Consider the following 19,420-nt stretch of genomic DNA (forward strand, 5'->3'; position numbering starts at 1 on the left):
GCGGGGGGTGGACTTAGTCTCAATTAGTCGTTTCTGTTTCATCCCCTCTCCCTCCAGAGACATCACGGAGATTGGCGTTTGTCCTGCGTACAGCTGGTGGGCCCGGCCTCTCCTTGACACGACAGGAAAAAATGTCACAGAATAAAACAGGAAACACTCTCTTTGAAGTGAAAGCGTTCGTTTTGAAGCCCGACACGGCACTACAGTTGAGTTTGTGATCTGCAAACAAATTGCGTGGTTTCTACTGATGAAGGGACTCAGCAGTAGCATCTGCTGCCGTCTGTGAACGCAGCCTCTGATAGAGGTTTGATAGCTGACAGCTTTTTCATAAGTCACTTATGACAATTTGTCTTTTTTGTCTCTTCACTGTTTGTTTCTGCTGTTCTAATTAATGCTCAGTCTGGTGAAGGCTACAAGCCAACACTCAGCTTCGTTGTCATTATCAAACAGGTGTTTTGCTCTAGAGAACTGGTTCCCAACCTGGGGGTCCCAACCCCAACTAGGGGTCGCTAAAGCTTCACGATGGGTCGCAAGGTCTTCTTGATTTTAGGGCCAGACACACCAAGCCGACATCAAAGAACTATAGACAGTGAAGGCCGACTGTTGCGTCGCCTCACGTTGCCTTTGTCATGGCCAACAAGTTGCATTTGAACACATCGCAAAGACTACAGCCGACGGCTACTTACCATGTACGTTCTGCGCCTGCATGAAATTAAATAATTCTCCACACCAGCAGGTCGCTGTAGACTGTATTCGTCATTCAAAAAGGGAAACTGGAAGGCCGAGGACGGCAGATATACAAGCCGTTGTTATGATACGTACATGAAACAAAGCAGCGTCTGCCGACCATTTTGGCACCACTCTAACTCACCATTTAGCTTCCTTCCAGACGGCCCTGTCGTTGTGAAAATATCCGTGTTTGGAATGATCAGATGGGATGAAGATGAAAAATAGGAAGAGCCTTCTTGAATTTACTCGTTTGCTTGCTTTCCTCACTTCCATTTCTCTTCTCGTGCACTGATTCGCTTAATCTTAACAGCCAATCAGAGTGATTTCTTTCACCAATGGGCTCCGCCGTCGATTCAACATGCTGAATTGGCAAAACAAACTTTGACACAGGCAGACTAGAGCCGACAGTTCGGGACACACCCCAAAAACTAGGCCGACAGACGCTCACCGACGGCAGACCGTTGGCTTGGTGCGTCAGGACCTTAAGGAAAACGGTTGGGAACTGCTCTAGTGTACATTTGAATGTTCTTTCTACGTGCCATAGTAGTAGAAACCAAACTATCTATCTAATAAGTGGAAGATAAACTTTCACAGTGCTTGTCTGAGTATTATAAACTTTTAAAAATGCTATCAGGAAAAGTGAGGAGGCAGCCTCACCTGACCTCTCCAGAACACCTTACAGTCATGTAGCCGTGTTAAAACAGACTGAACCACCAGCAGGTATTTGCTCCCTGTGCGTCCATTTCATCATGTTCCAACCCACCAGCAGCTATATACGGTTACAAACGCTCACAGGGCAAAAAGCAGAGCTGTCGTCCTGACAGGGCACCGGGGTGTCAAACAGGCAGGCAGCACTACAGGCAAGGTCTGCCACTGCTGTACAAGGATTTCGGTGACAGTCAGAACAGCACAAAGCTACAAATGTCTCAGCAGCCCTTCATGCAAAAATACCAGAGAGTGGAGAGGGAGCAGAAAACCTGCATTAGGGAAGAGTTTGACATGGAAATACATCTGTTTTGTCACCTACAATGGAGCTCAGTCCATTCTCAGGTAGGCCCTGCAGAGTTGAGGTGTTTTTACGTGTTGCAATGGGAAAAAAGACTGTCACTTTTCCAAAGAACATATGGCAGCTTTGGTCAGAAGCTGACCAGATGTCCTCTGTTTCTGGTGTTTCTATAAAAAATGCATAAAGATGCAAACAGTCCATTTTGTTTTCATGTAATATTAACTGAAACATTTTTCACAGCCCCGTTTGTATTTTTATTTTGAAGTTTTTTAAGCATATTGACTGCCAAAATGATTATCAAAGTCAAGGCTATACTTTGCTTCATTTGGCAATTTTGGCAGTAATTATGCATTTACAAGCATAAAAATGAAAAGTGTTTTTTGTGGGGGTTTTTTTTTTACTAGCATTTAAATCAGCAAAATGTTGGACTAAAATCAACTCAATTTTCCTCTTCAGTGGAACCACAACAATCAGTGGATCGCTCACGGAGGAGAAGGAAATTTGCGAGGTGCAAAATGGCGCCATCAGAATTCATTTTTTAGTCTGTCGCCAAGTTTTCAGATACAAGGAATTTGCCTTGATATCTTGATGCATTTCAATAAGCACACTAGTGTTGTCAAAAATATCTAAGATAAGATGCATATCAATATTTTCAATACTCATTTTCCGCATCATCGATACTCAGGTAGCAGCTGCTTTCTGCTCTCTCCTCTCTCCGACAGCATACACAGCTATTTATCTTTTAATAAAAATATAACATTTTATGTCCTCAATGTTGTGTACATTTTTCCCTGTGGTATCGAAAATGGTATCAATATTTCTCAAGGTTTTGTATCAAAGAAATTCCAGTATTGTGTAAACACTAAAACATACTAAGAGAAAACAAGTACTACAAAAGTCAAGAATAGTTAACAGAAAAATTTACAATAAAAAATATATAAACATATGTAAAATGTCTGTTTTGTAAATGAAATAAGGTGTACAGTATTAAGTAGGAGTGTGCAACCTACAGAGATGATAGTCCAAGAAAAAACAATTGTGCGTTAATGTAACATGTTGAGTTAGATGTGGAGACTTGATGTTAATGTAATGTGTAGTGTCCATGGGGGGGGTCGAGAGTCAGTGTCTCTGGGGGTCCCGGGTCCCAGGTCTTGTTGATGCTGCAGACGGGAAGAAACTGTTCTTGCGGCGTCTTGAAGGTTCTGGTCTTGATGGACTGCAGCCTCCCGACTGGCCACTGGCCAAATGCTATATTGGAATTAAACCTCAAAGATGCACACAACAAGTTCGGCTGAGTAACACTGAATATAAACTATGTCACCGAGCTCCTGGCATCTATTTTTTACAGGGACATATGACTGAAATTTGTGGCCGCTTCTGGTCTCACTGAGTGTTAGCTAACACTGTTTCTTAATGAGGTTTCACAAAACAAACACAAAAAAAGCTGTGTGCCGAGCGTTGGGTGTTTAATGATTATGATTTAGAAGAAAAAATCAAAACTCAAAACTAATTTATTATTCAAAGTTTAACATTTGCCTCCCCTTTACTTCCATTCTATACGAGCGAAGGCGCAAAAAACACAACAAATTTGCATCTTTGCATTCGAAATGCAGTTCAACTTCGGTGAACTTTCAGTTGATTGATTCGCACGTCGATATATATTTTTTGAACTGTTGTATTTGTCATGAAAGCTTTCACACAGAATTCAAATATTATGCATCAAAAAAGCGGTTTAGCATCCTTTTCTTTCGGAACAGGGTTGATTTTTCTGAGCTTTCGCACCACGAATAAAGGCATAATCCAATCAAGTTGAACGGGTTGTGTTGCACCTGTATTTATGAAACAACACGGAGGCTCCGTAGTCCGAACCAAGACGGCTCCTTTCAACCTTGACAAAGGCAGCGCAGATCAAGGTCACTTGCAAAAACTCTTGCGAGATCTTAACTACCCTTTAACTAACCTTAACTATTCAAGGTTAATGTCTAACTTTAACCATCTCATGCACGACCTGCAGACAAGATCCACTTCTTCCGTTCTTACCTTTCACAATAAAAGCCCTCGCAGGCAATATTTCACATTTTCGTGTTGTTTATTTGTCACGACCCTGGTGTGTAAAGGCCTTAACATAGAGAAAATCTTCAAATGTAGAGTCTTTTACTATCTATACTATAGATAGTAATAGATACCATACTATCTATCAGAGTTTATAACTTTTTTCAGATTGTGACAGCCATATAAAAAGTGTTTCAGCAAGATATGAGTCACTCAAATCTCATTACCTACAACTTTATGTAGTTTATTACCTTCTTCATCCAAATGACGCGGTCACAAGCCGCCCTGGAGAAGCTGATTTATGCCGTAATAAACCCAAACACATTCTACCACTTTACTGACCTAAAACAGTTGTTTCTCAGTGTGTGCCTCCAAACTGTAAAGTGGTAGTCAGCCCATCCATTTACTCATTTTTAAATTATCGCTGCAGGTACATTCTGAATTCACCACCCACACTGTTTCCAGGCATTGTGAGCGCTGACACCATCTGGCATTAAGTGAAGCACTCTGAGAAATATGGCTTCTGCGTGGATGTCTGACTGCCAAGGGCGACCTGGGGCAAGTGCTTTGTAGCCGAAGATATGTTTACAGTGTCTAATAGATCGGCACGGGGCCAAGAATCTGACCGTCCACCTGAGGCCACAGACGAGGGTCAAACAAGTCAGCGGAGTGAAATGTTGAGGTTTAATCACCGAGCAGTCAAGTGTTGAAGGGCGACCACAAAAATTCAAGCCACGAGCAAATGCAGGTGGTGGAGCCATGTTGTGATTTTACTACACTTCTCCTCTCTAATACAACTGCCAAGTCATTTTCTGATGATGGTTCACTTTAATGTCAAAACTCCCCGTCTGCAGGCTGGGAAAAAAATTTGCATGCTAGGTATCATCTATTCCCTCAAGTCCCAATCCCCATAAAACACGTTGCTTCCCCTCCCCTCCACCACACGCAGGTGACAAGCTAAAATGAGAGATAGCTCCATTTGCTTCATATAGCTAATTGGATTAGTGCTTAAGGCACTACAATAACGGCTGAATTTAGAGAGGCAGGCGGAGAGAATGAGGGAGTGGGGAGCTGAGTGGTAGAGCCAATTTTCCAGGGAAATGAGCTTTGCTTCAGGTGAAGAGAAAAACTCCTGCAGAGAAACAGAGAAGCTCTGTGTTGAAAGATTTTATGCTACCAGACGCAGCAATGTGTCACAGAATTTAAATTCAGCGCATTAGACACACGGTTGTATATGACATGTTTAATACCATTACAGCGAATTAATTACATGTCAGAAGAGGAGATTGTGTCCTTTATATCGTGGTCATGGAGAACGCTGGATTCAGATGAGTCAATTTTAGACAACAGTGCAGTTATGATGCATCCTTATCGTCATATATCATAAACTAATATCATAAACTGTACATAAGAAGTGGACGTGGTCACTGTTGGTTTGTGGACTGCTGTTTTGAAGCCGTTTTGGCCGTCGCCATCTTGGTTTTTTGCAACCAGAAGTGACACAAGAGGGTGGAGCTACGTGCAACCAAACGGTGAATAAGACATTTTTAGCTTTTAACTTTCATGAACTAAAAACATACTGTGAAAGTTGTTAGACGAAAACACAGGACAATTTCTAAACCGTACAACGCCGTGGTAGCGACCTGTCAATCACAAGGTAGCCACGCCCTAAAGCATCCTCTGCTTTATGGTCTATTTGACTGTAAATGGGACCATAATTTACTAAATGAACAGCATGCTGTATTGAAGAAGACTTGAAACTAGCGATTGAGACCATAAACTCATGTTTACAATGTTTACTGAGGTAATAAATCAAGTGAGAGGTAGGGTCATTTTCTCATAGACTTCTATACAATCAGACTTCTATACAACCAGAGGAGTCGCCCCCTGCTGGCTGTTAGAAATAATGCAGGTTTAAGCATCGCCTTCACTTTTCAGACCCGGAGGTCGCCCACTGATTAATATTCAAAGCTATATTTAAAGGGAACTTAAGGTACCCTGTGGAGGGTGTTTGTAGTAAACAAACCAATTCTGGTGAGAAACATACAGTGTTTACCACCAAAACACATTGTGTTTATCTTTGATGTCTAACAAATACATAGAATGTATTTCCTTCCTCCGTAAAACATCTGCAAAGCCAATTTTGAAAGTATTTTGAAACCTGCATTGTTTTGCATTTTGCTTCTTCCTGTCTCATCCAGCTCACATGAAACACTGCTCTATAGCCAGCCAAATGGCGTATGAATGACACAGCAATTTGTAAGTCATTTTGTGTGCAATAACAATGCTGTTTTTGCCTCACATTTCACACCATGTGGTCTGTACTGAGTGCAATAACAATGCATCCACGTAAATATGGTACACTCAGAGCTAGTGACGTATAGAATAAAGAGTGAGAGAGACTGTTTATGGTGGCTGAGTGGGAGAGGGAGATAATGGGTACAACAAAAAACAGGACTTTCAATCACTTTCCCTTTGTGTTGTTGTGTTATTTTAAAGTTAGTGACGTATGTGATGTGTTTTCCTTTCTTGTTACGTTGTTTACGTAAGCCCAACCATGACGTTTTTCCTAAACCTAATCTCGAACCGTTTTACAGTAACGACTTGCCGCTTCACATTAATCCTGTGGTGTTAAATGAAAAGCCTAAAATGGGTTATCATAACACGTAAAATGTCCTTAAAATGTCATGCAATTCATACGTCTTCCCACTACTGGTGTGCATAACGTCAGTATATTTAAACGTCATGGATTATGCCTTACATAATGGTAAAATAGTTGTACATGCCAATGTCTTTTATGGACATGCTTTTTATTTGCAAAGGACTGATAACTTATCATTGCAAAAATATACATTTTAAAGTTGCTACGTGTAGAATTTTACATGATTATAGCAGGGCTGTCCTCGACCAAAGAAATCCTTAGTCGACTAATACTTGATACGATTTTATTGACTAATCTATTAGTTGATTTAATCGACAGATCTGTAAAACTGAGTTTCTCCACAAAGAATCCCACAAAAGCACCACTTTAAATCTTGTCTTTACCAGAGATGTGCTCATAAGTTTCTTATAAATAAGTCATTCAGCATGAAAAAAACATAAAAAATTACTTATAGACTAAAGAAATCTTAGTCGACTAAGACCAAAATGACTGATTAGTCGACTAATCGACTAAGAGGGGGCGGCCCTAGTTTATGAGTCTGCAACACTGTCATTCTTGTTTTTCAAATCCCTCACACTTTAATATCTCGTATACAAGAATGTTCTTGTTTTTGCTCTGTTTTTTATTTTTCTGTCAGCGTACCCTGGCGTGAAAATATGAGTACTTTTTTAGAGGTGAGTTCAGCCATTGTTGTTTTCTGCTAAAAGGTTTCCTCAGTCTTCCTGCAGCCTGGCAGGCTGCCTTAGAAATAATCAGGGCAGAGTGACAGAGGTAGTAAAACAGCATGCCATGTAGTGGAAGATTACACATGAAGTCCATTCAAGAACTATGAAAAAATATCTTAATTAGCATATTGGCATGAAACCTCCCCACGCTCTTTTTAAAAAGTCGTTTCCTCCGCTGCAGCGCTCATTATATTTGGCGGTTCACCTGCAGCCACCTTTTCTGATAATTCTGTTGACAGTTTCTCAGTTCAGCACTCATGACTACCTGTAAATCTGCACAAAGCACCCTGAACACTGGCAGCTCCAGATGGCAGCAGGAGGTAAGATGTTTGCAAAATGTGAATATGCAGAATTTATGTAACCTGATGGAGACTCACACTGCATACCGGTGTTTACAAATTAGCCTGTGATGGCTCACATAACAGGGACGAGGGAGGCAAAAGGTTTGACGTCACAGTTTTCAGTCCAAGGAGAAAACTCAATATGTTTATTAAAGTAACTGTGAGGAACTTTTCACTGGTTATGAAACAGTCTTAATGTAATACTGATGCCTCTATATGACCAACATAGGTAAACCAGACTATCAGCGACAAGACTGGCTATTTCTAGTTATTCTTAATGCTTGTCATCTGTGCCACCGGGTCGGGTTCCAGAGAAATCATGCAGGTTGACCAGAAACTCCTTCAGCTGAGACTGCAGCGACCGGCCAGCTACAGACACACCCAGGTCTGGCTTTGCTGCCACCTTCGAACTGCAGTTGGAGCTCTGGCGGGAGGTGGAGAGCTCTGCACCCTGGCAGCAGCGGCTCCTCCTCCGGCCAGGAGCAGAGCTTCACCTCACTGCTCCGCCGGTCCCATCTAAGAGCCAACACCGACACCACGCTGCTGGAGGCCCAGGCCATATTGCTGGGCCCACTGGAGGGAAGGGAGCCAGTGGAGACCCAGAACCAGGACTGAGCGGGGCAGACTGTCAGACCCTGCTGCTGCAGTAAAATGAGAGGTTTTCTAAAGGGAGTCTGGTGCTCGGGAACACTACAGCTTTTTTCCACAGGGACAGCCAAAATCAACACAAATTAAAGTTCCTCGTAGCAGCATTACCATAAGTTTGGTTAGTCTTAAGGCTGAGATAGGTGGAGAGGCGTCACTCCTATACCTTACGCTGAATTCACACCAGAGCTGTGGCGAAGTGCAGCCTGCGGCAAGCTGCCATACAATGTTTATGAAAAGCTGTGGTGGCTGCTCCCGAGCTCAGCAAGCTGCAGCCCTTTGATCTGCGGTGAAGTGCGGCCAAATAAAAGTTTGGAAAAGTTTCACTTTTTGCTGTGAAGTGCGGCCAGAGAGTACACACAGCCAAACAGAAAACAGATCCTATGACTTCTGTGACATGTTGACCTATTGAAAGAATTTCTTCCCGCCTGAAACTCATGAATATGCCTTCCGGCCGCAGATAAATGTAATTATTGCGCATTATAGCCGCGCTTCGCTGCTGCCCGGTGTGAATTTGGCATAAAAGGTACCCTGTGGAGATTATGAAAGCAAATAAAGTAACGTTTACGTTCTGTGTTTCTCACCAAAATGCAAAAGGTCGAATAAACGTGAAGCGTTCAAATCAATTTGCAGAGGAGATTTTTGGATGAATTTCAAACCTACATTGTTTACATCCATGCATGCTAGTAGTCCTCTTTTTCCTTATTTTTGTTGGTCAGTGTTGTCAGATTGGACTGAAAAAAGTAGCCCCGTCAGAGCCAAGAACATCCCACCCAATCATCATAAAATTAGCCCAAAACCTGAACCCACTGAACTCAAGTGTGTGAATGTTAATCATACTACTCAGACGAGAGGAGGGATTCATTTTGTGGAATATAGCCAAACATTTTATTGGTGGAAACCAACACAAAAACACAAACCAATTTTACTCGCACAATTGCATAAATTGTGCATTAAAAAATAACCCAAATCAGATCCGGATGTCGTGTTGAATAACAACTGTGTGTTTGAGAGACTGTGAAAATCAATTACCGCGTCTGAATCTTCAAACTGGCCTTTATCTGCTTTATTATTCTGCTACACCTTTATTTCCAAAGTGTCACAATTACCTATTATTATGCCAAAACGGGACATAACAGTTTTATGCAGAGTGTAAATAAATGTAGCAGTCACTGTCAGGAAACAGGGAGGGAAGAAATCATTTTGAGGCGCAGCATTAAAACATGACATGAAATAGAAAATTGTTGAGATGGAGACGACGTGGACTGGTGGCCATTCTACAGCTGCTGATTTATCTGATGAGAGAAGCAATTTAACACTTCTGCGCTGATTTGTGGGTGTTCTTCATGCCCTGTCCACCGAGATCAATATGGGTGTCAGCGCTATGGCCTTAAATTACTGTTAGATGCTCATTACGCAGCCAAGCTCAATAGAATTGGGGGTGTTGGTATGGTTTGTGTAGATATGTGTGCGTAGTGCACCTGCGAGTGCATTTTTCTGAAGTGCCTGCCAATAAACACCAAGGCCATGAGGTTGTTGGAGAGGTTTAATCAACCAGAGGCATGATCTCTACCTCTCACACAAATACACACCAGCGGGGAAAACACCAAACTCCTTGAAGTTACCTTCTGAAAGCACAGGTCTCTCGGTATACAACGTAATATATAGCAAATAACGTTGCAGTGCAGATAAAACATGAAATAGTATGTCCACAATGGGATGATCAAAGGCCAGAAAAAGCAATAAAAGAAGTGTGTCTATCCATCAACAGGCTGCTGAACACCCATAATGATGTGAGTCTCAGGTGGACTGGATGGCTGACAGAGACTCTCCTCTCTAAATCACATGGCTGCTCTCTTATTTCCTGGATGACTGGACAGTTTCTCCCCTCAGCCATGTACAAAACAAGCAACTTCTGAAAGGGAAACTTCACCAGTCAGTCAATGGTGACTCACAGTTATGTATTATTGATTCTTTCTTGTTGCTGCTCACGGCCACATCAGTGCGTCTTATGAGGCTTTAAGAATTAATAGGACTCCGCACGCACTTTGTAAACATAATAGCATCTCTGCACTGGCTCGCTTCCTGCTTTGAAAAAGAACGTTTTTCTATGCTAGATTACTTAATATATATTTTCAAGAGTGACCCCTGCATATTTATACAGTTATACATTTTCATGCGTGGGACTTTTTAGTTTTGCTAGCTTTCTTTTTGCTGAGCTCCGCTCCATGGTTGTATAATAAGAGCTGGATACTGAACCGTAAGATGGTACCTATTCTTTACAATGAGAATTACTCACTTGGCGTATACGGCAAAAAAGTTTTCTAGCTTCCAGGTTTACCTCCATGTCCACTGAATATGTGCAGTAGTGTAGCCCACAAGTTCCCGTTCGGCCCGTAGACTCTGGGCTTTTTGACAAATATAAAATCTACATTGACAAAACAAGATGTTAACACTTCATTTTACAGGTCCACAAATTTCAGGGTAATTAGGTGATAATTAGCAAGTAACCTATTTGAAATTTCTTTGGAATTACTGCCAAATTACCCCAATATTAACTTCAAAATTTATCGAAAATTACTAAAATAAAATAGCATATAATGGTTAAAATAGGGCCCTTACGCTTAAGAAGCGGCGCTGCTCTTCATCGGATGTGGAATACTAATAGAAGACACTTCTGATCAGGCACAGATCTCACCATTGTGTGACTTATTGTTTACACAAATGTAACCTGGTAATTAATATGATGATTCAGGGAGTTTTTTAAAGAAATTTCAAATAAGTTATTTGCTAATTATCATCTATTAATCAGTAGACATGGAAATAAAGTGTGGCACCCTGGACATTTTAGGGTTAAGGATTGTGCCCAGAAACCTGTATGTCATTATTTTGGTACCCCCGCCATGGTTATTAATGGTAATTATTATTATTATTACCATTATTATTTCTAAAGCGCTTGGTGTCACTTAAAAGACAGTACAAAGGACAGTAAACCCACCTGCTTTAGTGTCAAGTAATTCTAAGACAACATTTTGTATTGACCAGTAGGTGGCGGTAGTGGCTTTGATATGTCAGCGACTGGCGCTCTTATTCTTCTGTAGCCGGAAGTCAGCGCAGTCGTAACATAACAGTCAGGAAAGCAGTGGAGAACAAAGCCGGCATTCATCCTTGACTGTTCTTTTACTATGTTTACAGGTGAGAGACGTACACAAGCGCCATATATAGTACTGATAATTGTGTGTTAAGTTTATTATCGTTTATGGGGCCGTGTGTTTATGTTTATAAGTGTGATGTACGTCACGGAGTTAGTCCGCTAGCTAATGCTAACAAAGGCTAGCTTGAATAGCTATTTTAGGTCCGTGGCGCGGGAACGGTACAGGTCACGGTTGTGTATTGATTGTGTAAATGTATTCCCATCTAAGATGCAGTGACATCGTAAACAAATGTTCAGTTGTTGATATAATTAATCTGTAATATGTTCAGAGGTTGATATAATTAGTATAATATGTTCAGTGGTTGATATAAGTAATTTATGTTCAGTGGTTGATATAATAAGAGTGTGTATTAGAGGCTGCACAGTTGCCATGGTGATTTGGTAATGATAGTTTCAGGATAGATTTAGCTTATGGTATATTGTGTACTGAATACTTCCATTGTATTACTTGATAGTGATTTAGTGATATTTAGTTACTGTATAGTTATTCTTCTGTAGCCGGAAGTCAGCGCAGTCGTAGCATAACAGTCAGGAAAGCAGTAGAGAACAAAGCCGGCATAGATAAAGATGGAGCAACTCCAGGACAACATCAGTGCAGTGCTGTGGACACTTGGGCAACCAGAACTCATCAATGTGTGCCAGCGTCTCAAGTGCAGTGAACCAAAAGGGGAGGGATTTAGAGAACAATCCCGTCGGGCCCTGATTCGGTTAACAGAGAGAGCACTTTGAGCGAGATTGAAGAGAGTGAGGAATCTCACGTGTTCCAGCAGTTTCTGAGTGAACTTTCTTTATACGTACAATCATTACAAAGAAATGACGGTGACAAAGTAGAAAAACAACAAACTGAGCCTAGTGAACTAGAGAGACTGAGACAAGAGTACACACAGCTTCAGCAGGCTCAGGCAGAGGCACGTCGTGCTCTGGAGGAGAAGATTGAGGTGCTGGGGACCCAGCTGAGCAACACAACAGCGTTAAAAGAGAGGGAGGCCATTCAGCCTGCACCCATCACAGCACCAGAAGTGACTTTGAGAAAAGATTTCCGGATTTGGGGTCAGATAGGGGAGGCTGGACAGAGGGACAAATTATCTTTCACCAGTCTGACCAACCAGATTGAATCAGGGTGGAAGAAGGGCTACACAGAGACTGAAATCATCGAAGCAGTGATTAAAGCAGTAAGTCCTGGCCTTCACCTTCGAGACTTGCTGGAGGTTAAGCGGGACCTCACACTCTCCATATTGAGAACCATACTGAGAGGACATTACAAAGTGGACTCATCATCTGACCTGCTCAATAGACTCATGAACATATCCCAAGATCCCAAGGAATCGGCTCAAGCCTTTTTGTTCCGGGCAATCGAGCTCAGAGAGAAACTGCTCTGGAAGTCTGGTGATGAGGAGGAAGGGGAACAGTTCAGTCCAGACTTAATCCAGCGTAAGTTTCTGCGCTCATTAGAGACTGGTATGTTTAGTGAGGCAGTGAAGTTTCAGCTGAAACCTCACCTTAGCAACCATAAAGTCACAGATGAAGTCCTGATAGAAAAGATAAATGAGGCTGCCAGTCTCGAGTTAGAGAGGCAAAATAAGCTTAGGAGAAACATCACAGTCAAGCCTCCCAGAGTAAATGAGATCCATACAGAACAGCAACAGCGACCTAACAACAGTCACTTGCCTCTGAACAATGAAACAGACTCAAATGATGAAACACAGTCAAAAGGGGATGTGGTAGTCTCCACGAAGAAAAAACAAGGACAGAGTAAAGAGCCTGATCCAGAGACTACCAAGCTTATTGAGGGCCTCAAGGCTGAATTTCTTGAGGTGAAGAAAATGTTTCAGGAGACACTAGAAGCAACAAAGCCAAGACCCAGTACAGACAACCGGCCACCATCAGCTGCAAGGTGGGCAAGAGGATGCCAGGCATGCAGAGAGGCTCAGGCCGGCGACACATGTAGACACTGTTATCGCTGTGGGCTAGAAGGCCATCTTTCTCGTGGTTGCAGGCAGGGCAGATTCACGCAGGGAAATGGGAGGGGGCTGCTGATGCGGGACCCACAGTAGCCCACCCACTCTCCAGGTCCCAGGTAAATTCTGTTTCTCTGCAAAACACCTCCTCACCTTCTCAAGAGCAAAATGATCACACAGACACCCTATCTGCCACCCCACTGCCAGACAGCAGCAACCTCAGAAGTGACACATCCACAAGTTATGTGCCTTCACAACGTCAAGCCAAGCTCATCAGTCTCATCGGGAGAAGATGCATGGTCCAGTGCCATCTAGACAATGTACCTGTCGAGGCTCTATGGGACACTGGTGCTCAGGCAAGTCTCATCAATAATGACTGGCGAAAAAAACACCTTCCACACAGCACTGTCAGGCCGCTTACTGAGCTTTTGGGGACAGAACCGCTGGTGGCATTAGCTGCAAATGGGAGTGAAATCCCATATGATGGGTGGATCGAAACTGAGTTTCATTTGGACTGTGACACTCATCCAGAAAAGACACTATTAGTTCCCATGTTAGTATCCAGTGATCCCAACGTGGCAGAACAACCCATTATAGGATTCAACGTGATAGAAGAAGTAGTGGGTAAGTGGGGAAAGCGACAGCCATGGTCACAACACTACCAGAGGATCAGCCGCATTTTCTCAGTGTCAGTGAAAACAGCTAAGGCAGTGCTAAAGGTACTACACACAGATCAGAGCCCATGTGTGGGGACAGTGCAGACAGGGAAGAGGGGAATACACCTGGCTGCTGAACAGATAACCACTACCTATGTCCGTGCACATGTTGGAGCCCAGTTTGCAGGACAAAGTCTGTTGTTTGTTCCTGATGTGCTGTCACAGCTGCCTGAGGGTCTAGTCATCCAAGAGGGACTGGTCACTATCAGTGAGGGAAGGTCAGTACACATCCCTGTCTCAGTTGCTAACATCAGCAAGCTTGATGTCACCTTAATCCCTCGCACCATTCTGGGACACCTAGAGGAAATAAAGGCAGTATATCCCATCACAGTGGAGTCCTCTGACGAGACACCAGAGACAGCTGATAAGACACCGGAGACAGCTAGACAAAATACAGCACAGCCTCCCATTCAGCTAAATGAGGTAATCAGCAACACACAACACAGCCAAAAGCCATCCCAGTGGGATCCTCCAGTGAAACTAGACCATCTAAGTGAAGAGCAGCAGCAGATTACGAGACAGATGTTACAAGAGGAATGTCATGCTTTTGCTTATGATGACCAGGATGTTGGATGTATTCCCACCTTAAATGTGCACATCACACTGCATGACACCACCCCTGTTCGAAAAACCTACATGTCAGTGCCAAAACCGCTGCACCAAGAGGTGAAGGAATACCTCCAAGATCTGCTGAATCGTGGGTGGATTTCAGAGTCAAGGTCACCCTACTCCTCCCCGATCGTCTGTGTTCGCAAGAAGTCAGGTGAATTGAGGCTGTGCTGCGATTACAGAGAACTCAACAGGAAATCTGTACCAGACAGACACCCGATTCCAAGGATCCAGGACATGCTAGACTCCCTGCACGGCAGCTCCTGGTTTTCAGTTCTTGATCAGGGCAAAGCATATCATCAGGGGTTCCTGGACCCTGAAAGTCGCCACCTCACAGCCTTTATAACACCCTGGGGCTTATACCAATGGAACCGCATACCCTTTGGCCTTAGCTCAGCTCCAGCAGAGTTCCAAAGGAGTATGGAGGACTGTCTGAGGGGCCTTCGTGATGTCACCTGTCAGCCATATTTAGATGACAACCTAGTTCACTCTCCTTCATTTGACGGTCATGTAGACCACATCCGTGCTGTCCTGCAGAGATACCAAAAACATGGTGTCAAATTGAGTCCAAAGAAATGTGATGTATTCAAGCGGAAAGTTCGCTTTCTCGGGCGGATGGTGTCAGAAGAAGGATACACCATGGATCCAGCTGAAATAGCTCCTGTTCAAGCTCTGAAAGACCGACCACCATCCACAGTAGGGGAGTTGAGCAGAGTCCTTGGCTTCCTCTCCTATTACAGGGCCTATATCCCAAACTTCTCTAAGTTAGCAAAACCGCTGTACCAGCTTCTGACCCTGCCTCCAGACAGAGCTCCACCACCTGTGCTAAGAACAAAGGGAAAAAAGGTTAGTGCAAAACAGAGGGGCCGACCACCACCCAATACACCTATTTGTTGGACCCAGAGCCACCAAGATGCTTTTAATAGGTTGATTGACTGTCTAATAGAGCCACCTATTTTGAGCTATCCTGATTTTGCAGAGCCATTCATACTCCACTGTGATGCTTCACAAGAGGGCTTGGGGTCTGTGTTGTACCAGAAACGAGAAGGCAAGATGAAGGTGATTGCATATGGTTCACGGACATTAACATCCCCTGAGAAAAACTATCATATGCATTCTGGAAAGCTGGAATTCTTGGCCTTAAAGTGGTCAATTTGTGAACGCTTTCGTGACTATCTTTATTATGCCCCACATTTCGTCGTCTACACGGACAATAACCCCCTGACATATGTCCTCACAACTGCAAAACTAAATGCTACAGGCTATCGGTGGGTGGGTGAATTGGCCGACTTCAACTTCACGATCAGGTACCGACCAGGCAAGAGGAATGCAGATGCTGACGGTCTCTCAAGGTTACCACTCAACATCAACCAGTACATGGACCAGTGCACAGCAGAGGTACAACAGGATGTGATCAGGGCTGCCGTGGAGAGCACTGTGATACAGAGGAAAAGCTCTTTTCACGAGACCACGGTAGTCAGCCAGAATGCCATCAGCCTAGTGCAAGACACCACATCACTGTCTGTTGGAAAGTCTCTCTCACAAGAGGAAATCAGAGTGAGTCAAGATCAAGATGCTGTGATTGGTCGTGTCATGCATTACAAAGCCAACAACTATCTGCCAAAAGGTCGTACTTTAAAAGCAGAGTCACCTGATGTAAAAATCTTGTTGAGACAGTGGAGCAGACTACATGTAAATGATGACGGAGTCCTCTACAGGAGAGCTAATGGCAGAGATCAGCTCCTCCTTCCCAAAGAGCACCATGACACTGTGTTCAGAGAACTGCATAAAGAAATGGGACATTTGGGGGCAGAAAGAACACTGGGACTAATAAGAGACAGGTTCTACTGGCCCCGAATGCAAAGTGATGTGGAACACTTTGTGATGCATGCCTGTGAATGTCTGAAGAGGAAACGGCCAAGTAAGCCCACCAGAGCCCCACTGACCCCCATTACCACTACCTATCCTTTTGAGCTTGTGTCAATTGACTTTTTACATCTGGAGACCTGTAAACATGGCTATGAATACATTCTAGTGGTGATGGATCACTTTACACGCTTCGCACAAGCGTACGCAACAAAAAACAAATCAGCTAAGACAGTGGTGGAAAAAGTCTTTGATGACTTTGCCCTCAATTTCGGCTTCCCAGCAAGAATCCATCACGACATGGGCCGGGAATTTGAGAACAAGATGTTTTCCCAGCTGCAACAGGTCTGTGGCATGCGTGGCTCTCACACTACTCCATATCACCCACAAGGCAATGGACAAGTGGAACGTTTCAATAGAACTCTTCTGTCCATGCTGAGAACACTGACTGATGCTGAAAAGGCTGACTGGAAGAACTCACTGGCGAAAGTAGTGCACGCCTACAACTGCACTCGGAGCGACGCTACTGGGTTCTCCCCTTACTTTTTGTTGTTCGGCCGCACTCCCAGACTCCCTGTGGATATCTTGTTCAACTTACCATCACAGGAGCAACAAGTTAGCTATGAGGAGTATGTGGCTAAATGGCAGTCACGGATGAAAGAGGCCTATGAGATTGCAGGAACAGCAGCTCAGAAAGAAGCTTCTAGAGGCAAAACATACTACGACAAAAAGACCTACGGAGCCCAGCTTCATCCTGGCAACAGAGTCCTGCTCCGCAACCTCACTGAAAGAGGAGGGCCTGGCAAGCTTCGTTCACACTGGGAGGATACAGTGTATGTGGTGGTCAGTCAAAAGAGCCCTAACATCCCTGTTTATGAGGTCAAGCCGGAGAGAGGAGGTAAGAGCCGCACAGTACACAGAAATCTGTTGCTTCCGTGTGACAGCCTACCTATTGAAAGACCAGAGACAGAAGAGCAGGACAAAAGAAAGAGGGGCTTGAGACAAAACAGAGGGAAAACTCAGCAACGGCTACTACCTCAGGACATGGATATGGAAAGTGAGGATGAAGGTGAATTTGTGTGGCGGGTTCCATATCAGGACAACCATGACGGCAGAGTTAATGCTCCAAATCCTGAAACAGAGGCCTGTGAAGCAAGACTGGATGCTGGAGGAGAGGAGGAACTTCAGCTGCAGACAACACAGGATCAACACAGCCTACATGAGCAGACATCTGATGTAGAACAACATCAACAAGGAGACAGAGACTCAGACACAGAACAGGGGTCATCACCTGTGGCACGGCATGTTCACCCTCAGAGAGAGCGGCGACGGCCAAGTATGCTGACGTATGATGCACTGGGACAACCTACAGTGAGACAAGCTGGTATGGACAGTATTGAGGTGGACACACCAACACCTTGTTTCCAGACACTGTGGAGACCTTGGATGCCCACAGACATAAAGACAATACGCTAGAGACTGGAGTAACAAACTCATAACAGGTTATGATAAGAGCAAGAATGTGAAAAAACAACATCGGAAACAACACACAAGAATATAACGCGCATCTTAAAGTACATAATGTGGTGTCATAAATTGAAACTGAGATGGTGACAAACACACGTTATGGTGTCTTAATATGTAAACATGAGAAAGGTGGTAACAGACTATAGTGAAATGTTGGCCGATAAGTGAGTCTAGTTACAGTAGAGAATTCCTCCTAAGGAGGTGTACATGTTTATGGGTCTTGAATGGAAAAAGAATGGTTACCCTCGACAATATTTTGTGTTGTGTATCAATTGATCAGTACTAACTTCTTCTATGAGTTTTAACTGTGTCTAATTGAACATGGTGTGAAGAATACCTTAATTGGACAGGTATTTGCTATTGGTGTATGTAACCACAGTGATTATTCAAGCAGAGACACCAGTAGTACAGTTATAGGTGTGTGTGGAGTTAAGAAAAAAATGTAATACATTTTTTATTTTTCTTAAGTAGGGGAGGGTGTGGCACCCTGGACATTTTAGGGTTAAGGATTGTGCCCAGAAACCTGTATGTCATTATTTTGGTACCCCCGCCATGGTTATTTTTGTAATTATTATTATTATTACCATTATTATTTCTAAAGCGCTTGGTGTCACTTAAAAGACAGTACAAAGGACAGTAAACCCACCTGCTTTAGTGTCAAGTAATTCTAAGACAACATTTTGTATTGACCAGTAGGTGGCGGTAGTGGCTTTGATATGTCAGCGACTGGCGCTCTTATTCTTCTGTAGCCGGAAGTCAGCGCAGTCGTAACATAACAGTCAGGAAAGCAGTGGAGAACAAAGCCGGCATTCATCCTTGACTGTTCTTTTACTATGTTTACAGGTGAGAGACGTACACAAGCGCCATATATAGTACTGATAATTGTGTGTTAAGTTTATTATCGTTTATGGGGCCGTGTGTTTATGTTTATAAGTGTGATGTACGTCACGGAGTTAGTCCGCTAGCTAATGCTAACAAAGGCTAGCTTGAATAGCTATTTTAGGTCCGTGGCGCGGGAACGGTACAGGTCACGGTTGTGTATTGATTGTGTAAATGTATTCCCATCTAAGATGCAGTGACATCGTAAACAAATGTTCAGTTGTTGATATAATTAATCTGTAATATGTTCAGAGGTTGATATAATTAGTATAATATGTTCAGTGGTTGATATAAGTAATTTATGTTCAGTGGTTGATATAATAAGAGTGTGTATTAGAGGCTGCACAGTTGCCATGGTGATTTGGTAATGATAGTTTCAGGATAGATTTAGCTTATGGTATATTGTGTACTGAATACTTCCATTGTATTACTTGATAGTGATTTAGTGATATTTAGTTACTGTATAGTTATTCTTCTGTAGCCGGAAGTCA

Source organism: Sebastes fasciatus, chromosome 21 (genome assembly GCF_043250625.1).
Source record: "Sebastes fasciatus isolate fSebFas1 chromosome 21, fSebFas1.pri, whole genome shotgun sequence".
Classification (NCBI taxonomy): domain Eukaryota; kingdom Metazoa; phylum Chordata; class Actinopteri; order Perciformes; family Sebastidae; genus Sebastes; species Sebastes fasciatus.